Source organism: Rattus norvegicus, chromosome 15 (assembly GCF_021556685.1).
Source record: "Rattus norvegicus strain SHRSP/BbbUtx chromosome 15, alternate assembly SHRSP_T2T, whole genome shotgun sequence".
NCBI lineage: Eukaryota > Metazoa > Chordata > Mammalia > Rodentia > Muridae > Rattus > Rattus norvegicus.
In genome coordinates this window covers 13355505-13378871 of record NC_141548.1, presented here as the reverse complement: position 1 = coordinate 13378871, position 23367 = coordinate 13355505, and the positions used below count along the sequence as shown (strand labels likewise).

Below are 23367 nucleotides of genomic sequence, written 5' to 3'. Positions count from 1 at the left end.
GCCCTTGGAACTAGCTTGTAGGAATAATTTTCAGCTGGAAAACCCTAGCATACTGGAAGCAGGATTAAGTAAGCCAGTCTTTTGGGACCTTAGGAGACAAGAATGTAGAGAGAAATACAGACATTGAGAAACTGCTTTCTGAGCTTCTAGAGGGAGAACAAGGACTCAGTTTGGCTAGAATCCATAGAATCCATAAAGAGTCTGGCTGCATTCTGTCCGTGTTGCAAAATATGATTGTATTTGTTCCACCAACAAAACAGTAACTGAGGGGTTAGTGTCATTAAATAAACCTCCTTTTTGCCCTGGGACAGTAAGAAAACTTTCCCCAGGACAAGGACCCATTCATGAAGTGTTCCAGCTTGTGAAAATGGAAATTGATTCAAAAGGAGAAAGCATATATTCATGTTCCAAAGGCGTTCTGAAAACAACTACCTTATGAAGTCCTTCCGTAGTGTCAGTACAGAGAGGTCGCTGTGACTGATATACCCAGGGACCCAGGCTTAAACCTGGTGTGGAGCCAGGGCTTGACTGCATCATCTACTTGGCTCTCTTTTTGCAGATATTAAATATGCAAGATTGGGGACTGGGAGGGGATCATGCAATCTTGCAACACAGTTCCAGACAGTGTCGAGGCCAAGCAATGCAAGGCAAGGTTGGAATCGCTGCTAGGAGGTCCTAAGAGGTCGCTGTGAAGCTATGAAGATGAAGTGTAAGTCACAGTGGAAATCTAGGACATTGGAGGGAGTGAGGCATCTCCAGGAGGAATAGCTAACTAGCCACAATGCCTAAACTTTTTGGAACAGATGGTTTCCAGGGGCCTTGGTAAGCTGGATGGTTTTGTATTTGTCTGGTGGATTTTGGTCTTGCTTTGTTCCAGTGTTTTCTCACAAGGCCACTATGTCTTCATTTTGAAGAGTTATAGTCTGTGCCACTGAATGTTAGAATTATGTAATGTGTGTTTACCGAACATTGCAATTAACTGATTGCCTTGTGTAATAGTTTGGGATAAGAATGTTCCCGAGAGGCTCAGGTATTTGAGTGCTTAGTCATCCGAAAGTGGCACTACTTGGGAAGAATTAGGAGCCGAGGCCTTGTTAGTGTAGTTGTGACCTCTGTGACAGTGTGTTACTGGAGTAGACTTTGAAGTTTCAAAAGCTCATGCCAGACCCAGTGTTGCTTTTTTTCTCCTGCCTGCAGATCCAGACAGAGACTCTCAGCTCCATCTCAAGCACCCTGCCTACCTGCATGCCACTATGCTTTCTGCCATGATAACAATGATTTAGACCTCCGAAATTGTAAGCAAGCCCCAACTAAACGCTGTTTTTCTTTCTTTCTTACAAGAGTCGTTATGGTCATGGTGTCTCTTCACAACAATAGAACAGGAACTGGGACAGAAGTTGACATCAGGCATCAGGTACTGTTCTGACAGACCTGACCAGGTTGTTTGTTGCAGGATATGGAAGACATTAGGCCTTCAAACTAGAAAAGCCAATGGATGCTTTAAACTTGGACTAATGGATCACCTAGAAGGATCATCAAGACAATTTTTAGGCTATTTGAACTGTGGGAGGGACATAATATTAGTAAGTGGCCTAGTGACCATTTTTTTTGTGATATTTTGGGAAAGAATGCGTCGATGTTTTGCCCTTACACAAAAATCTGTCCAAGGTTAAATTGAAGAGTTTTTTTATTAATGACATTGGGAGAGAAGATTTCAAGGCATCTCACCGTTGTCTGCCTTGTGTTGTTATTAGTCGTCACTCTTATGGAGATCTCTAAGAAGCAGGGACAATCTGAACTTTAAAATAGCAGAGACAAAAATAATAGGTTCTAGAATCTCCCTCCTCAGCTATAGAAAGTCACTGAAGCCAGTCACAGAGACCCTGCATAGAGTTCATTGCTAGAGCTGTGAATGTGAAGCCTAAATTTCATTGGAATCCCTAAGATGTTTAAGATGCCATAGTCCTGGGATACCTACCAAGGATAACAGAACCAGGAGTGCAAACAGCTTAAAAGTTTGATGCGGTCAACAAAGCTGAAAAGAGGTGGTGTTCTGAAGAGTGCTTTGACATTGAGATGTAGAATTTAGAGTTTGTTCTCTGGTCTTAGGTCTTAATTTGGTGCACCTTTCTCTTATTTTGCTTCTTTTCCTCCCTTTTGGAATGGTAATATATATTATGTCACATTGTATGCAATATGTGATCTGCTCCTTTATTTTGATTTTATAGGAATTATAGTTAAGAAATTGCCAGGAGTCTCAGAAGGGACTTTGAATTTTGAACTTTCAAACAGTGTTGAGACTCTTATAGACTGTGGGAACCATTGAAGTTGAACTGAATACAATTTTTGCATTATTATGATTGGCAACAAGTCTATGGCGTGAGGGACTGGAACATGCTCTTTTGAGTATGAATGCCCCCCTAGGCTAATTTATGGACAAAATTCATCAAAAACCCCATTTAGATGCAGCCATAAGAGAGACTAGCAGCTCAAGAGTTGGAAGGGCAGGTATAGGGAAACAATTTGAATCTCCTAACTTGCATCCTATGGATTTCCATGTAGCACATTATGTATTAATAAATAACTATTAGGTAAATGAAAAGCCATTGATTTAGGAGGATAAAGATGAATTTGGACCCCTGAATTGCTAAGACTTTATGAATGGTATACAGCTCAGGAAAACTTAAGTTGGAGCAAATTTAAGTCATGCCATGAAAAAAATATACATGCTCATTTCATACCTCAACACACACATACACACCACATACAGTCAAGTCACAATGCACACAATTCATAGATATACATACCACACACTTCAAATATATACACTATGCATATACCATGCGCATACAGGTACACCAAATTCATACCACATGCATACACACAGACACGGTATACATTACACCACACTTATGCACACAAACATACTCCCCATGATGAGAATGACCATAGCTTTTGTGGACCCGTGGAGCATTTTCATCAGAAAATACACCTTTGTGCCTACCAGTCTGATTATATGAAGTGATATAATCATTCGTTTCATAAAGTTTTATTTAGCATGTATAATAATGTGCGGGATCTTTTGAAGCTAAGCATTTAAGCAGCATGCAAGCCTGCCTTGTAGGGGTAGGACAGAGATACCATTGGTTCTGTGACCCTCAGCATAGACATGGCATCTTATGAAAAATGGTTGAACCAGGGAGTTTTCCTTGGATGAGATCATGAGAGTATATAAATTTAATATGAAAAACCTGAACTTGACTTCATAAATCACAGACTTGGACAGGCTGTAAGTAGTGTTGAGTGTTGGGAAACCAGACATAGTTCTAACGGAAAGAGACACACAGGAATCCCAGAAAAATCTTACAGTTGTGGCCAGAAGACACACAATAGTGTCCCAGAATTTGTGAGTAGGTAAAAAGAAGGGAGGTAAGGAGAGAAGTTGTGGCTCTGGCTCTATAGCTACATGGAAATCACCTGACCTGGGGGACCCCTGCTCTGGAAAATTCTAAAGCATGGCTCTCCTTGACTTCCTTGCAAATCCCCCTCATCATTCCTAGTGGCACATTCTACTCTAGCCCCACCCTTTTCGGCCATGGATTGATGCTCGCTTCAGTCCTGTTTCATTGCAGCTCCTTTTACTGAACTCAACCTCTGGTATACAGATTCCCAGCATGTGTTTACTGGACTTTCCTGGTATCACAGGTAGTCACATGCTCAGCTCTGCAGGCCTATCTACTCTGCCTTCCATCTTGTCTCCAAGAGCTTCTCCTCCCAGGTGATAAGGATGTCCACAGTTTGGTGACAAGATGTAGATGGGAATAAAGTGACACCAGAGAGAACACCAACCAGAATTCCTTTCCCATGGGCGCTCCAGTTTAATTTCACTCTGCTTGCTGTGCACCATTTACACTGTCCCTGTACACTGCTGTCCTTTGTCTCCCCCCAGGCAACATCAGCTCAGTGACCTCACTCAGTCATTTCTGTTGTAAGTCACTGAACATCCAAGCACGGCCTTTCCATGTGGCTTAAACATTCACAAGCAGCTTTAAGTTTTTTGGATAAAGATGGATTAATTAAAAAGGAATAGAAAGATCAAGGATAAATAAAAGAAAACAAACCCAGAAATAATGGTTCTATTCTCCTCCCTCGTGTCCACACAATTCTGTGATTGTGCAATAGATGACATCTTGGAATGAGGTCACTGTCACACATAATTTCACAATTTTAGTGTCTTTTTCAACCACAACTTCCAGATTCACCCGATACTCTTGTTAATCTTTGGGAAGCTCAGTTAAGGAGAGTCAGTTTTGACAAGAGTCTTAGCTAATGTTTTTGTTTTCTGTTGACCTTGGCTATTGTCTAATTTTCATGTCAATTCTGGACTCTAGAGTTTCAACACTTTTTGAATTGATATTTTATGTTCAACCCACAAAAAGCTTTCCCCAGTATTTTAAGACCTGGAGTTGCTTTACCCAATCCGGAATTTAGATGGATTCGTATTTTTAAAATTCACCTCCAGGCACTGACTGTGCACAGATTTGAGGTCTGCCTCACTTGAAGGAGCTTTTTTCTCTCTTACAAAATGTTGCTCAGTCTCTCAGGACTGTGTTCAACTCTGGAGGGGCCATCTGGAGACACCGTTTTCTGGTCTTTTTCCACAGATGCTTTCCTGCGAGCCTGGTCTCTTTGGCACACCCTTGCCAACTGTTAGTATGTGCATGTGTACAAATGTTTACGACCGGGTATTGGGGTGCCCGCTGTCTCTCTAATTGCTCAGCTTTCCCTCGGGTGTTGCAGCTGACGTACATATTTACATTCTTTATTATCCAATCCAGTGTCTGGTTGGGTTTTGCTATATAGCTTGCTGGTGGGTCCTAGTACATCATTTGATGTTGCTTCTTTGAGAGCAAGACTGTTAAAACTTGTATGTTAATTTAGAATGGAATCACGTAAAATGCTTAAATATGAAGCACATTTTCATGCCTGTAGAGGATAATCATTCACATTAATGACAACAGGCCTCGTTTTTAAATAACTGTAATTTTAATAATTCTTGGGTTAATTCTTTTACAAAATGGCATGTGTTGGTTTTACAATTTTGATATGGATTTTGTTAACTTGAAAGATCCTAACCTACTTGCTAGATGTGAAAACTATTTTCACTGAGCATGTGTGTTTCCTAAAGCCCTGCTTGTCCTTGGGTCTACAGCAGTTAACCTAATTTTATATTAGAGTTCATCCTTTCTTTCTTCTGGGAAGTGTGGTTGGAAATAAGATCTAGGCAGTGATTCTGATTGGCTTAAGCACAGTAGCAGGTCCCACCTATTGTGGGTTATTACTGACTTGGGGTTAATAAAGCCATTAGAAAAGTCCCAGATAGACACTTAGACTTTGACGTCAGAAAAGTCTTATCTTCTCCTGTAAATATTTCATGATGCTGTATGTTAGGGTAGGAGATCTAATATTGTTTTGCTGATTTTTCAAAGCTGTGCCAGCACTAAAGCTGACATCATGAAGGGTTGACTGAAAAGACAGAAAAAACAAAGCCCATGGAGTTCTTTCTGTCACTCCTGGATTAGCCTTCACCTGAACTCCAAGACTACTGAGATAATTTACTACTAATGCCTAATTTTATTATATTTCCCATTTGGAGAGGAAATAAAAGAAAGAGGCTTATAGGTAGGTATAATGCTTACAGAATGGTATGGTAAGGACTGGCAAAGAGTTAATATACAAAGTTTTATTAACCCTGACATGCTGAGTTGATTGAAATTGAGGTACCGTAGAACTTTGGGCAAGTTATCAGGATGTAGAAGTAAATGGAACCCTTCATTTTGGAGCCTAGTTGAATGAGACTTCTCCCCAGTTGAGAACCAAGAATTCCAGCAGCCAGTAACATGTGCTGTGAAGATTGCTTATACAGAAACAGTATTCCTTTTATATAGAGATATTTTCAAATTAGGATGCTAAAATCCTTTAAGCGAAGGCTTAAAGGCCAAGCACATATGACCTTCCAGTATAGCTTTACTCTTCCCAAGACTCTTCTCGGAACCTCAGGAACATGTTTATATCATCTTTGGTTAACAGTCAAAGTCCCTGTGCCCCTGCGATAGAGAGAATCTCCTTATCTGTCCATCCTGCCCATCGCATCTCAGAATCCACTCTACAATCTCTTTAGACTTCTTAGCATCCCTTGGCAAGCAATAGAACTCATCAGAATCACACAAATGAATATTCCAAAGGCCTTAATGTGCGACTCTACTTTGAGAAGTCCATATCACATTTGGGGCTTCTGCATTCTTTCCCTAAGTGCCTTTCATTTTTATTAAGTTAAGAGTATATTTTTAATAAACTGTAGCTCATACTGGCTCATCCTGAAATTCTTTTCGGTGATGAAGGTGAATACTTAGCAGAGTGCAGACTGCTGAGGATAAACTACACAATGACATGCTCACCCTGCTACTGATGACAATGGTTCTGGAGCATGTGCTCTCTACTAAAAGATTCTAGACCTGTAAGCGAGTTGTTGTCCTTTGCTCTGTTGATCACTGATATCAAATTCCACTGGGGTATCTGTTGCTACATACATGGCTGCTATTTTATATAAACTGTGACCAGCAACTGAGCTTGAACTATCCCCACTTTTTGGACACCACATAACTCTTGCAGCAAAGTGTCACAATGTTCCACAAACCTCAGTAAAGATTCAATATGCTCACAAGAGGCTATTATTTTTGTCTGGATGTCACAAATGCTATGGGTTTGAAATGGATCAATCTTTCTCCTCTTTCAACTTTGAAAGTGATAAAAATCACCTGCAATTTGAACTGACTGGAAACTTTGCAGATAAAAATAGAAAACGTCCTGCCAGTCACAAGTTTCCATTCTTCCTTCATCTTACCTCCACAGAAACTGAGAAGTCTTGAAGCCAGAAGCTGCATTTCACTGCAAGAGGAATGAGGTTGAACAAATGAAATTATCTTTGAAAGTCTAAGAAGACACACTTTATTCTGCAGAAACTTCTGGAATATGTTCCGGAGTAGCTTAGTGCTAGACTCCAATGAACATACTATGCAATAATGTCTTCAGCCTGCCACTGGTGACAATGGTTCTGTGTTGTCTGCTCTCTCTCTCTCTCTCTCTCTCTCTCTCTCTCTCTCTCTCTCTCTCTCTCTCTCTCCCCCCCCCTCAAAGGGTTCTACCTAGATCTGGAACTGGAAGGAAAGGTGTGGTGCATGTACCACACACACACACACACACACACACACACACACACACACACACACACACAGCTGAGAGAGACACCCAGACACATAACACAGAGAGAGAGAGAGAGAGAGAGAGAGAGAGACAGAGAGAGAGAGAGAGAGAGAGAGAGAGAGAGAGAGAGTTGAAAGCAAAGTAACTGGAAAAAAAGGGAAGAAAACAGAGGAAAGGAAAGATGGGATAATATAGGCAGTTACGTGGATAAGACTTTTCTGTATACAATGAAATTATTCCTGCCACAATGGCACTTTCTTGTTTTTAAAAACAATTAGTTATATGCAAGTGTGCATATCTCATTGTGAATTTGTGCACAGGCATAGAGTTGTCCACAGAGACCAGCAGAGGGTGACAGGTTCCCTGGAACTAGAATTGCAGGCCCTTGGGAGCACTCTCTGGTTCTCTGTAGGAGCAGTACATATTCTGAACAACTAAGACGTCTCTTCATCTCATTGATCTGAATTTTTAATGTGGCAAAAAGTTAAGGATAGACAGACTTTGTGTCCTGTAGAATTCTTGGCAACCTGTTGGAAAGGCTGCTTTTCTGGGAGCAAGGGCCAGAACTATGCAGTAGACAAAGGCTTTTATGAAGATCCTCCTTCTTCCCTTGTGCTGATAAGGCTTAGTAAATCTGCCTTAAACAGCAGGTTCTTAATAGGATTATCCAGATTATTTGGCTGAGTCAAAGAATGGCTGCTTTCATCCTGATTTAAAAAAACTAAACCTACCCACCTCCACAGCAGCTATAATGTGCACAAGAGTTGTCCCTACCCCTCATCCGGAAGTCTTGGGAGAACTGTCTCTAGGAGCTAGGATATAAGAAAGCTGGCCTAAAGATGTAGGCACAAGATGTCCAGGAATACCGGGCCTGACCGTTACAGAGGTGATGAGGAAGATCTGAACCTGATGGTGTGGGTGTAGGTGTGGGTGTGGGAGAGCTGTCAGGGCTTTGAGATGGCCCATCCCAACATCTACCTATATAAAACTATATAAACTGCTATATATAAACTATATATAAACTGCTAGAGCATGCAAAGCGGCCTGTCCCACAGATGCAAAATTACAGGATCCCCATGACACAGGGCAACAACAGAATATCCAAGAGTCTCTGTGAGGGTCCATTGGATTGGCAGAAGTCATGAACTAGACTTCTAGTTCATAAGTAAAGCTGTCTGGGCAAAAGGTTAACACAAACTTCCAATGCTACTATGACAAACAGATATGTGATGGGAAGGGCATACACATGTAGGAACATGTGTACATGTAGAATGGTACATGTATAGAAGGCTTCAGCTGAGGATAAGGTTGTTGCCCAGAGACAGTGAGATGGTCCAGACATCAGCAGGATTATTTTTTTGATTTTACTTTTTGGTGTTTTTTGCTTTGTTTTGATTTGGTCTTTATTTTCCTTTTCTTATATTTTATTTTTTAATTCCCTTTTATGGGGAGGTTACAAGAGTGGAAGGTGAATATGAAAAGACTGGATAATGAGTGAGATTGGAGTGGATGATATAAAATTCCAAAAGATTCAATTAAAAAATTATGTTAAAAATTTAAACCTACGTCTTAGATAGTTCACATAAAATTTGACAGTTGAATATTCAAGGAGTAGAATTCAGTGCTTAATTCAGAATGAAAGGCTAATAGCTTGGTGAGAAGCACATTACAAGTTCTAACAGGTATAGGATACTTCCAAGAACTTTTTCATAATTGTTCCATGAAAAGTGACTTTCTGGAAATGTTTCTTAGTGTCACTATGACCTGTTATAGTGCTGAGAGATTGGCAGGGATATCAGAATTTGGGAACCACCTTCTCCTTCAGAATGAAAAAGGGACAAAAATGATGGAAAGGATGTTAAAGTTTAAAGTCCTCTTCAAGCTTCCAAAGATGCTGCTTAGAGGATGAGGGAACCTTAATATCCTGCTCACCAGCTCCAGCACACTGGGTGTGGGTATACATTCCTTGCTGGTTACCGCTGGCAATTTCTGAGGGACACAGAGCACTGAACAGGAATTACCAAGCCTAGGCACCATAGTTACATCTTGAGGATATAAAGCCCACTCTATCATCTCCTGGTCTGAATGCACAGGTGTCTTTGATTTTTGTAGAACCATCCCTCTTCAGTCAGTCAGTTGATACCTTGTAGAGATGCCTCTCAACCATGAGGATTTCTCAGCAAACGCGTTTCCTGGGTCTCCCACAACTGACACTGTGAGTCTGAGTTGTGATACCAAGGCTGAATTTAAGCTCAGATTGATTTTCCAGCTCTGTTTTCTGCTTCAACTTTTCTTTCTTTTCTTGGTTACTGTCAATTCCTATTGCTTTGCCTTTAAGATTCCTATCCACTGTGCTACATCCCCAGTGAAGACTCAGCACATTCAGACTCTTTTCTTATGTAGACACTTTAAAGTTGTTTTGTCTACCATCAAGACAGTGACATGGGAACACTCATTTTAGAGTCTCCAGTCCTAAGCAACACCTGGGCTCCTTCCATTGCCCAGTGGTTTCTCCACTTACTTCAGTGTCACCTGGCTTCTGCTTGCAGGGAAAGGGGCTCAATAGATAGAGTTCACATTCAGCCCAGCCAGTGTTCCATGCAGTGTATCTGAGTAGGCTTCCCTTCGGAGTTGATCTTTTCTGGTTTAAAAATTGGTTCTGTGACGTTTGTCCCACTGGTGTTGACCCAGTTTTGTGTCTCACTGTTTCAGAGTTTTTGAAGAATGACTCTAATTCTCCCCTGGCCTGCTTTTTTCTTTGTACTTGAAAATCTGATAAGTATTCTCCTAAGGAACTCTTATGTTGAAACCTGATTGTATTTGTAGACTCGGCATCTAAAAATAACCTCCTACTGATACAAGCACGAGATCTAATCATTCTGTGAACTGATGAGAAGGTTCCAGATAAAAATTAACTAGTGCAGAAATGGGGAAATTTAGAGTTCATGTTTTACTCTCAAGAAAGCTTTAGTTATAGTTCCCTCATTCTTTGAGATTAAATTTCCCAAGTCAAAAGGTTCATCTTATTTCCTGTGTACGTATGAGTAGTCTAAATCTGGCCCAGGTACCCAAAATAATGGAAAGGACAAATGGTAGCAATGTTACTTTATTCACCTAATTCACACTTGTATTTATCTTATATATGCCTGCCTCTTACAATCATTATATTGTGTGCTACATCTCCCAACCATTAAATAAACCACTTTCTATGGTGCAACTGACACATTGTACCTATAGTAGGAAAAAGTAATATACTTATTTATGCTAGAATTTCTGTCACTAGAATCTAAACTTCTCATTTATTATCCCTGTTAGACATTTATCCCCCTTCAATTCCATAAATGTTGGAGATTGTGGATAAATCACACCTCAGTAGAGCACCCCACTACACCTGAACTGAGACTGCATCTGAACTGGCCTTTCTGTGTCTTCATGGTTATGCAGTGTTGCTGGAGGCCATTTTCACTGTTCATTTTTTCTTTTCCTTTTTCTTTTTCCTCTTGAGGCAGCGGAGGGGGTAGAACATCCGCAGGAGTAAGACTTGGTCTTATGAGATATTTAGGTTTATTATTTAAAAATAAAACATTTATCTCTCTTAAGTCTAAGTCACTTTGCTACTGTAGCTGACCCGCCTTCAGAGTTCCCCTGGGGTGAGAAATTGTTTAGTAGTTTAACCTGTTTAACAGCAGCGAGATTAAGTAAAGTAGCCTTTATTCTATCTCCACAGGAACTGCACTGCTCTAACTCCCAGCCTATTAGTTGAATTCTTAAGGGAAAAAGGGACACCTTTGAAAGTGATTTTAATATTTATTTCTAAGTTCGCTCTAAAAAAGTTTTTTATGAAAGTTCTTATACATCTTTCAGAATACAGGATCACATGGTAAAAAGTTCCTCACAAGTTTACCCAAAAATGTAAATCATAAATTGAATAAAAAGTTTACAACAGAGAATATTTACATGCATATCTATTAGGAGTAATAATCTGGTCAAACGTGCATCATCTGTCACCAGCTCTATAGGCTCACATAGAGTTAAAAAACCATAACTTTCATGACTTAGTTATTAGTAAAATTCTATACAGATAAACCTTGTGAATATTTTATCTCTTGTCCTTGTACTTATAGTAAATTGTTAGTTCCCTTTTCATGAACTTTGGATAATGATTTTACAGCCTCTTGTGATGTGTTCTAAATTATAGATGCCTGCTCATTATCTCAGAAGCAATAAACTCATGACACTTAAAGACTGGCAGAGTTCTCAATGCAGTTTTGATTATCAGAGAGGACTTTATAGTAGCCCTATTATAAAATAGCTTAATAATTACTAATATAGGAATAAATAATAGGAATTCTTGTAGGAACATCATTAAGAATTAAGAAGTTATCTGTCAGGGTTGGGGATTTAGCTCAGTGGTAGAGCGCTTGCCTAGCTCCGAAAAAAAAAAAAAGAAAAGAAAAGAAAAAAGAAAAGAAGAAAAAAAAAAGAACTTATCTTTCTATATGGCATCACCATAAGCTAGACATCTTCATTGTTCTGCAGAGATCTATTCAAAAGGGTGGGATAATACGTAGTATTGTTATACATATTTAATAATAACAGGAAAGCATATTAATAACAGGAATCTTTCCTAAAATGAAATCTCCTGTGCCTTGCCCATAGAAGCAAATCTGTCATGTACAGTATAGTCCATGGTGGAACTATCTCAGGGAAATCACCTGCTAGTTTTCAGCTTCTTCTTGATGGCTCCTGGCACAGTGTATGGGGTGCTGTATTGGTCAAATACATCTATTAAAAATAAAACCAAATGCTACGTTCTTATAGGATGCACAGACTCAGAAATGGTAAACTCATTTTCTTTCCCAAGGACTGAATGTGAAAGAATGATTGTTGAATAGAAGAGGAATTTGCCGCTGTTGTTTTGGTTTGGTTTGGTTTGGTTTGGTTTGGTTTGGTTTTTGGTGGAGGGGAGTTGCTTTTATCCTGTTGTTAGCAGGACATCTTTCTGGGACTTGTTCATGTTTTCCACTTCCACTGAATTTTTAGTGGAAAAAAGACTAAAGCTTTTTGCTCAGAACTGTGTGATCTATTACCTAAGAGCTGTGAGAAATATCGCAGGAGGTGATCCTCCTGTGAGAAGCATGTAAGTCATAGAAATTCACTTAAATAATAAAGGAAACTTAAAAATATTTAACTCCACAGTCTATGATTATAGAGTTCTGCTGGAATTGGCCTGACCTGTTTTATGGGGCTCTGAGAGAATTGTTATATGCAGTCTAGGTTGAAGACAAAACAAGATGGACAAGTGATTCCTACTCTCACTTGTACATTGGAGTAACCACCTGCTGGAGGTTGCCCATGAAGACAGTTAGCTGGCCTGAGTACATTCTTTCCAAGATTGAGAACTACCAGACTGCCTGTCACATTGGTTTACACTGTCTTGAGAGCCCTAATTGCTTTTACTAAAACATGCTAATAACTTACTGAAAGTGTGATACAAGTCTGATATGTCTGCCTTTTTTTTGTACATATCTTCTTTATCTTTATCTTTTTTTCTTTTTCTTTTTCTTTTCTTTTCTTTTTTTTTCCGGAGCTGGGGACCAAACCCAGGGCCGTGTGCTTGCTAGGCAAGCGCTCTACCACTGAGCTAAATCCCCAACCCCATATCTCCTTTATCTTAAACCCTCGTGTGTGGTGAAAAACATGTATAACCTCAGCACTCAAGATGCTGATAATGAGTTCAAAGCTATCCTAGGTTATGTAATAAATGTGATGCCCTTTGCTATATAATGAGACCCTGCTTCAGAAGCTCAATAAAACCAAATAACAAATCAAAAGATTCAAAGACTGCCCATCTAAATGCTAGTGATCCCTAATCTTTCTCTTCTTCTGAGGTTGAAGATGGGAAAGAATTTAGGCATATTACTGTTTGCTCTACAATATCCTCTCCCAAACTCCAAAAAGTGCACATGAATATCTATAGTCATTCTCCTAACCCTTTATCTACCTTTGATTCCAGAAATAGCAGATTCTCATAATTAGTCACACTGTTGTGATAAGGTGACCATCTCCCCCGACCCCACCCAGGAGCCATCATCTCATAGGAATTGCTTTTCCTTCCAAGTGATAGTTCTTTTGTCATTAGAATCAAAACTGAGGTAATGGTCCAGCAGACTCCATATTGGCCAACACTGTCTTAGAGTGCATAGATCTCTGACCTGCTCCAGTTCAGCATCTACTTAAACTGAAATTCCTGCCAATATCCCAAAGATGAAAATCATCTTCCTGGGCCACATTTGCTCAAATTTGACACAGGATAAATGATTTTTCATTTCTTTTAAGATTACTCCCATGTTTTGTATCAACATAGGAAACTTTGTGTGAAAAATAGAAAACTGAGCATGATGGGGCATCCTTATGACCCTAGCCCTCAGGAGGCTGAGGCAGGAAGATTACAAGTTTGGGACAAGACTAGGCAGAATCTTTGCATCTGGCATCTATTTACATTAATTAAAAACCTTATCAAGCCTGCTGGAGAATTTTCTAATGTTGTGCATCTTTCCTGTTCACAATGTGTTTGAAATAATTTCTCAGAGAGCTATAGTTTATTTTACTCTGAAGGTCGCCAATTTTTCTACAGTGTTGGTGTCCATTAATCGAGGCATTTAAGATTAGATTCCAACTTTCAACTCAGTATTGTGAGTGGAACTGCACCCCTACTGCGTAGAACAAGAATCCAGCTTCTTTTCTCTTTAGAAAGCCTGACGTTTCCTTGTCTCACATTCAAGTGGGTATTGTTGTTGCTCAAGGAAAGCTAGCCAGGACAAGGCCTTTTCCTTTTTTCCCACTGGAAATGTTTTCAATTAATATCCATATAAGATGACATATTGTGAAAGCTGGGGCATTCTCTATAGGTACCAACTCCATTACTTTCACTGCCTTCTTGAAGTGGACCACATACAACATGTGGTGGAAGAGTCTTTGGTTGGAAGCTCAAGTCCTCCATGCCACTCCCCGCTCAACTATGTTTGCTTCCATCCCTTTTTAGACTCTTAATTCTCGAGTTCTCACAGAAGCACCATTTGCTTTTTCTTCATATATTGCATTCCATTTGCTCCATAGATTACCCCAAAAATACAGGTTTCTGATATTTAGGGACCCGATTCATTATGTCTATACTACTATACATAACAAATTCAATCATTTTATATGCTAACTTTCATTCACTCAATAATTCATCCCATACAAGTTAGTTGACAGTCCTCTAAATATTTTAAAGGCACACCTTAAAATTGGGGTTTAGCAGCTGAAGATACAGCTCATGGGTTAAGAGTGCTTGTTGCTCTTGTAGAGAACTGGAGTTTTGTTACCAGCTCCTGTTTTAGGAGGCATTCCACTTCCTGTACTCCATGTAATCCAACTGTCTCTTCTGGTCTCCACAGGCATTCAAATGCATATGCACATACATACCACCACCACCTCCCCCCCCACACACATTGTAGACCCCTATACAGTCACATACACGCTTACACATGAATAAACATGAAATACATCTTTAAAGGCTTCAGCAAAACTAAGAACGTAAAGAAATCTCCTGTTGTGGTTGGTCTGTTTTCACTCAGATTTTGCTTTTTAGCCCAGACTGTTCTCGAGGTAATGATCTCCCTACCTCAGCCTCTCCAGCACTGCAATTACAGGCATGTTCCATCAGCTTCAAATTGTCATCTGTCTTCGCCATTGTCCTACTAAGCCAGGTTTTCACCTCACCTCTAACATGCACCCCTTTGAATGGAAATCTGATGGGGTTGGGGGGAGGACAGAACTCAAGGAGCCTAAGCTACAATTTAGCTCATAGGCTGCTTCCTGGCCACAGCTAGACCTAGTCTACAGAGGCACATCTCTTTGCTTCAAACTGCTTGGATGGCCTATCCCTATGAGTAGCAGAACTTCAATAATGTGGTAAGCAGATCAGCTGTCTTCCTCCTCTGACCAAATAATAAAATTTCATTTGTATTTTGAGTTGGGCAACGTAGAACATGCTGAGAGTCCCAGTGCTATGATGGTCAGTCAGAGGGTCACTAATATGAGGCAAACCTAAGTTATAGTGTGAGCTTCCATGGTAGCCTGGACTACACAGTGAGTCTAGTAGAGTAGCCTCAGCTCCACATTTTTCCTGTACATATTGTTTTATACTTAGCCTCAATGTGGGATCTAGTTGGTTAAATTCCCCAGTGTGAAGTATCCGACTATAAAAGCAAGAGTGAATAAAGCATTTGCTCCTCCTGTTTATTCTAATGCTGGAAACTTCAGGAACCTGTAAAGTACAGAATGAACAACTGAGGGAGGGTGCACTATATACATGCAGTCTTATAAAACCTCACAGGGGTCCTCCTTGATCTTAAGCAGAGCCATATCCCCAGATTACAGTCGGGAGCTTTCAGGGTATAGAAACACAGCCAGTAACTGACCCTGTGTGTTGGCTAGGGTTTTTTTTTACTTTTTCTTTTTTTCTTTTTTCTTTTTATCAACTTGACAAAAACTAGAATCACTTGGGAGGAGGAAGAGTCAATTTGAGAATTGCCTTCATCCAATTGTTCTGTAGGTAAATATGTGGGTCAAACCTCCAGGATTGCTACCTATGGCCTTGAAGTAGATAGGAAAACAGACTGGGAATGACATGAAAAACAAGACAAGCAGTGTTCTTCCATGGTCTCTGTATCAGTTCTTGCTTGAGTTCTTGTACTGAATTCCTTCAGTGACTGCCTATCTAAAGAAATCCTTTGCTTCCTACATTGTTTTTGTTCTTGGTGTTTAGCACAGCAACCTTAACCTGACTAGAACATGGGGTTTGTCTGATTAAATAAGAACAGATGAAAGGTCCTGGAGACAGTAAAGTGATTATGCCTAATCTTGCACTAGGCTTTTCCCATTTCTTAACACAGTGAGCCATGTCCAAAGGCAATTATAGACTCAGGTTCCTGAGATAGTTCCCCATGTCCCAGACTCCAAACTCAGTTCTGGGTGACTAGACAGCAGCTGACAAAGACTCTGCTTTGTGGAACACCAACTTCAAAGTGCTTTGGGAAGGAAGAAGAACAAGCTGTTTCTTTGAAGCTGTTCCATGACTTGTATTTATTGCTCCGCTCTGTTAGAAGTTTGAATCTTCTAATTCATAGCATTGCTGATGAAGAAAGTATATTCTTTTCAACACTGTATGGATTCTAAACAGTCAGCACCTAACACTGGATGGGCAAATAAACACCAATTTGGTTACACCTGTATCATACATATACATACTCGTACACACACACACATGCACATGAACACACACATGCACATAAACATGGTAATGGACACATACACATTGGCACATACATACTCACACACACACAGGACAGAACACAACATGTAGTAACAAATAGGGGTGAAACTCAGGTCTGGGGTAAACACCAAGCTATGCCAAGAGGATTGCATGACCTAAGAGCACTAGAAGATATAGTTGACCATTTGAATGAGTCTCAAAGTTACTCTACTGAAAAAGGATTGTAGAGAGTCCCTAAAATAAGGTCAAAGTTCAACTATGAGACCCTATTCATGGAAATAAGGCACTTAGCATTAAGTCTTGTAGGATTCTTCCAATTATATCATTCATCAGGGAAGGACAGATCATTAATCTTTGCTCTGAGATCTTTCATCAGAACATTACACTGCACTTTACATGTGTCATCTCATTTAAACCTCATAATCCTAGTAGAGAACTGTCCACCTGCTGGGGACCAGTCTCAGCTCAGGGTGGGGTCTGGAGAAGGGCGAATGTAGGAGCAATGAAGGGAAGGAAGGATCAGACGTTGGATGTATTTTACTTGATGAGCTATGGGACAATGAGGAAGCACATCTCGGTATGACTCTTCCTATTCTGACAACTGTTGTCTCTTTCAAGCTTTATTTATACATAAAATCATTCCTCAGAAATTTTATTCACTGATATAGCTTTTCAAAATATATTTTCTTCTAAAGTCTTCCTTGATTATATAAGAATTTTATAAAAAAGTAAAAATTAACATGATAAAATCAATTTTCTTAAAACTCAGTATCTTATTCCTTAAGATTGGTGTCATAAAGCCTTGCAGTTACAGAAATGCTAGACAGGATGACTCTATTTAAATTGGATTTTCTTTCAGTTTGGCATAAGATTAATAGATCAAAAGTTATTTCCTACTCCCTATGATATCAAACTTGACTTTCTACAAAAGTTCAACATTTAACTCTTATTTAATTCCTCCGTGCCTTCCTCTATATTTCTTTTATATTTGGCATAAAACCACTATCTTTTTTTGATTTTTAAAATATTGTTCAGCTCCTTTGCAAGGGTGATCTATCAGTAGAGGTCTGGTTTGACAACTCAGTTCAGGAAGGCAGGCAGGCCAGAATCCCTTCCTCTAGGTCTCTGTTTTGAGCCCTTGTTTCAATAAAATTCCTATCTCTATTACAGCTCTGTAAAGAACAGAAGAACATCAGGGTTCTTAAAGTTGTTTATGTTTGTCTTCAGGAAGGTACCAAGACTTCTTTCTATTCAAATCTCTTTCTATTCATACAAGTTCCTTGTTTCTAAAGTTGAAGATTAAAAACTTTGTAATTCAATTACAGCTTGTAAGTTTCCAAAATTTCCCTCTTTTTCTTTAATAATTCTCAAATTCTCAAGCCTCATGATTACTAACAATACTCATTAATCATATAAATGTTTATTTAATTAAAAAGTGCTAAGGAAGGACTCAAGTTTTGCATAACTGTTTTTTCCAGGGAACTTTCACAAATTTCATTCTTGTTTACACTTTTGTTATCCCAGCTCTGGCTTTTGGAGAGAGGCCTTTAACAGTAAGAAGCATAAGCATAGCAAAAGGTGTGCAGCAAATATCCAATAGGGACAGTGAAGGGTCAGTCCAAGCAATGGAACACACTTCCATTGTCAAACAGCACTTTCAGAATGCTTGGCATCGCCAGTCACCACCAGTTGTCCAATGAAGGTAAAGACACTCGCCACCAAGAACATGACATATTAGATCAGCAGGACACAGGTGGTTCCAGGGGAGAACCAACTCCTAAAGATTGTTCTTTGGTATCCCCACATGTACTGTGACAAGTCCGTGCTCCCATATAAGCAATCTAAAAAGCAGTCAATGTATAGGAAAGGAAACTAAACACCCCCATAGTAAATGGAAAACCCAACATTCAAACCCAGATCTATGTCTGTCATCCTAGCATATACAGCAACACAGATGATGAAATGTCTTTTGTGACTCACACCAGGCCACAATTTCAATTAGAATGTCCTTAACACTGGAGTGAAGAGGGGAGGAAGAGATGAGGAGGAAAAGGAGAAGGAAGGACAAAGAATGAGAGAAGAGGGAAAAGGATGAGAGGGAAAGGGACATGGGGAGGGAAAGAGAGAAGGTGGAGGGTTACTGATGTTCTTAACACCTGACACCCACCTGCTTGAAATTCAAGGCTTTGAGGCTCAGCTGGGTGGACTTAATGGAAGAGAAGGAACCCTGACCTTTCAGCTAATATGTAAACTTTAGGAATTCCACTTTATGTTGGTTGTAGTTATCTTAGTTCTATATTTCCAGTTCAGTATCAGGTAGGTATTTAGATATAGAAATCAGCATGGCTTACACATAGGAATTGAGGCTGTTGGAAAGCAACTTTTCTAAGAGTATTCTCAGGAGTGGATGAAAACTGATTGACATTCATGTGAACTCTCAAGTCATTTGTCAGAGTCAAAATGAGCACACGTATATCGATAAAGGGTTTTTCCCATGTAATTTGACAAAGGAAGAGCATGGTTATTGCTACAAACAGCACACATAATTTGGTTTGGTTTAAAACAAAGCATGCATGTCCTCTAGCACAGAGTGTAGCAGCATTGACCAATTTCTCCTTGAGGTTGGACTATCTGTGCACAGCAGCTGGCAGAATCTTTGAAAGCACTCTCTCCTTTACCTTTCCACCTTTAGTTGTATCTCAGATTCATTTTTGTGGGATGTTTTAGTCAAATATTGTACCCATAACAACCAAGGTATTACTGTCCTGAAGAAGAAGCAGTTGCTCGTGTTCTTCACTGTCTTGAACAACAGGAACAGCAGCTCACGTGCTTGCTACTAAGTGGTCCATTTCCAGAAGTTTACAAGTCTGCCTCAGGGGGCTTCCATCCTTCCTTAATCAGATATCCTGAGATATGTTCTTCTCATAATGAAAAGCGTGCTCCCTGGGGCAGGAACTGACAGTTGTCAGCCCCTAGGCTATGCCTGTAAACTGGCATACAGTGTGTTGCTCCTGTCTCAGTGGGCAACAGTAGTCAGATGACATAGACAGACAGCTAACACCATTACAAGAACGAGTAGTCTTCTTAATAGTAACTCTAAGTGCAACTGGTCTTATTTCTCAAACTAAAAGACACAGACTAGCAAATTGGATTTTTGAACAAGCTCTAACTACATTGAGTACAAAAGACATACTTCACTGGCAAGAAAATGAATAAAGATAAACTGATTAAAAAAATTCATCATGCAAACAAAGGCCTCATATAAGCAAGATTAGCTCTCCATATAACTACTAACATACACTGAAAGCCAAAACTAGTCAGAGTAGCTAGCAATTAATTTATATTAATAAGGGAAAAATACAAAAGAGGATGTATTCTAAGTACACGTGCACTGACTGAACACAATTTCATATAAACATGAGAATAGACATAATAAGACAAATTGGGTCCAGTGACAATTACAGTTGCTAATTTCAACAATCAACTCTCACCAAAAGAGAGATCATCTGGTAAAACAGATCAGCAAAGAAAGTTCAGAGGTAACTGTACTAGAGATCAAATGGATTCAAAGGACATTTATAAATATTCAATTCAAAATCTTCAGAGCATACATTATTCTCAGCAGCTCATGGAGCCTACTCTAAAGCAGATGTCTTCATCCAAAGATCTTAACAAGTGGAAATTAAAATAAATTATTTTCTCATGGGATAGTAGAATAAAACTATAAATCAATATTAGCAGAATATATACCTGGAGACAGAAAAATATACTATTGTATGAAGAGTGGACCACTGAATAAATCACATAGGAAATCCTTAGAATAGAATGGAAATGAAAGAATGACTTACCGGAATGTCTGAGCCATAGCAAATTCAGCTTTATGATGAAATTTTGATGTGAATCCTTAATTTAAACAAACAAATAAAATAGAGATCTCAAGTAAATACCTTAATGATGTGCCTCCATGTCTTAGAAAAACTAGAATAAGAAAAATTGTACCTATAGATAGAAATAATAAACAAAATTGTAGAAATAAAGAAGTTGGAGACCAAGAGAACAATGCAGAGAAGGAGGAAACAATTCCATTTCTATTTCTTGGCAGTGTTAAAAGAAGATCAAGGAGAGTCTAGGCTAAAACACTGACGATACAAGGTAATAAAAAAGAATAAGAAAGGATACATTGTAACATATGACAGTAGAATCTAGAAGATGATGAAGTAATAATTTGGGAACCTGTATTCAAAAAGCTAGAAAATTGAGAAAGAATATACAAATAGACTAATAAGACCCACCAAGCCTACACTGAGAGATGTCAATAATGTAAACAGACCTATGACAAGCCCCAAGTTTGAAGCAGCAATGAAGTTTCACAACCTAAAAAACCGGGACCAGACAGATTGAGTCACTTCCCACAATACCTTTAAAGAAGAAAAATGCAATGTTCTTCAAACTGTTCCACAACAGAAGGAGAAGGAGCACTTCTAAATTAATTCTCTGAAATTAAATCACTCTATTGCTAAAACCAGATAAACAAAAGCATCAAAGCAGAAAACCATAAACTAATTTTCTTAAACATACAAAATGCTCACTAAAAACACTTAGAAACTAAATTCAAGAATGAATTAAGGAAAGCAGACATAAAAAAAGTTGGTTTGATTATAAGGATGTAAGGATGGTTCAACATGTCAGATCTATAAATGTAATAAATAATGTGTCTGAATAGACTCAGGAACAGAAGTCACATGACCAACTCAATAGATAGAAAAGGTCTCTAATGAAGTCCAACATATCTTCTTGATAGAATATAACACAACATGATGAAGGATATACACAATAAATCTAATAAAAAATACCAAATGAAAACTGGGAAGTATATCCTATAGTATAAGGCATGATATAATGTATCTGTTGTTATTCATTATAACGCTTGGCATCTTAGAGAGAATAAGAAGTTTGAAAAATAACAATAATAGAAATATTGAAAAGTGATACCAGCAAGTAGTCAAATGACCACTGGTAACAGATATCATAATCCTTTACTTTGAAGATGCTACACTTTACCAGAAACCTCTTAGGTCTGTTCTACCTTCTCATCAAGTTATCAGGCTACAATGTCACCATACAAAAATTAGAATAATTAATATAAGTAATAATAAAATAAATAATAATTAAAATAAGTAATAGAATAGAACCAAGAACAAAATCTATTCCCAGCAGCTACGAGATAATGTCTGGGAATAAACTAAGGACATGAATGACCTCTAAAACCAAAACAATACCAGAAATTTTTACATAAAAATTGAAGAAGATACTAGACGTTACATAAGAGCCTTTTTTTTTAAACAAAGTTGGAAAGTGTTTTTATCGCTGACATTTGCACACACAGTGTTAGTGACATTGGCCTTCCCTTCCTGGGGTGGAACCAGGTCCTATCTCATCAAACATTCACACAAAGCCTCAACACTCCTAAGTTACTCTCTTTTTTTAGTACCTGGGGATTTGCTTTGGCTAGATTTTCTATTTCGAGGATCCTCGGGAGAGAGATTTTCTAAAAACGACCCTGCACATCATCTATGGGAAGTTCTTAGGCCTGTGTGCTTACATCAGGAAACAGATCAATAATATATTTTATAGGTTTATCTATGAGACAGAGCACCCCAATGACATAGCAGAGTTACTGGAGATCCTGGGAAGTATAATTAATGCCTTTCCACTAAAGGAAGAGCACAAGATTTTCCTGTTAAAGGTGTTGCTGCCCTTGCACAAAGTGAAATCCCCGACTGTCTACCATCCCCAGCTGGTGTACTGCGTCGTGCAGTTTTTAGAGAAGGACGGCACCCTCACTGACCCAGTGGTAATGGCACTTCTCAAATACTGGCCAAAGTCCAAAAAGAAGTAATGTCTTAAATGAATTAGGTGAAATCTTAGATGTAATTGAACCGTCCGAATTTGTGAAGATCATGGAGCCTCTTTTCCGGCAGTTGGCCAAATGTGTTTCCAGCCCTCACTTCCAGGTGGCAGAGCGGGCGCTATATTATTGGAACAATGAGCATCATGAGTTTAGCATGAGTGAAGATCATGTTTCCGTCCTTAGACGGCAACGCAGTGACCCACTGGAACAAGACAATACACAGTTTGATATACACCATCCTGAAACTCTTCATGGAGATGAACCAAAAACTCTTCAATGACCGCACCCAGCAGTTCAAAGCAGAGAAGCTCAAAGAGAAGCTAAAAATGAAAGAACAAGAAGTGTGGGTTAAAATGGAAAATCTAGCCAAAGTGTATCCCACAAAGTGTATCACAAAGACTTTCTATGTGATCAATTGACAGAGATATTACTGGGAATATGTCTATTATCAGAAGCATATTACAACATCAGTGCAACCATCAACAAATTCTTAACTCAGTCTTCAAGGTTAAAAGAAAAAAAATTTAGAACTCATATAGAGCGGTGTTTCTCAACCTGTGGGTCTCAGCCCCTTGGAGAGTTGACTAATACTTTCACAAGGTGGCCTAAAACCATATGAAAACAGAAATATTTCCATTATGATTCTTTACAGGAGCAAAATTACAGTTATAAAATGTCAACAATATAATTTTATGATTGTGGGGTCACCACAACCCTGAGGGATAATTAACTGTATTAAAGGGTTGAAGCATGAGGAAGGTTGAGAACCACTGGAATAGAGTATTAAGGACCCAGACAAGTCAAAGCAAACTTAAGATGAGGGAACACTGCTGGAGGTGTGTCACAGGACCTGATTTCAAGGTATATTGTATAA

General features: G+C 39.0%; 1 long non-coding RNA gene and 1 pseudogene across 1 annotated transcript in view; both read left to right on the top strand.

Annotated features, from left to right (window-relative positions):
- The first annotated feature begins 623 nt into the window (after positions 1-623).
- LOC148000826 (uncharacterized) overlaps positions 624-23367 on the top strand; it is a 37208-nt gene continuing 14464 nt past the window's right edge. Inside the window, exons 1-2 of the long non-coding RNA XR_015638234.1 lie at positions 624-709; positions 1342-1414. This is a non-coding gene — a long non-coding RNA (uncharacterized LOC148000826). The remainder of the gene's footprint in view (positions 710-1341; positions 1415-23367) is intronic.
- Positions 17085-22912, top strand: Ppp2r5c-ps1 (protein phosphatase 2, regulatory subunit B', gamma, pseudogene 1; annotated as a pseudogene).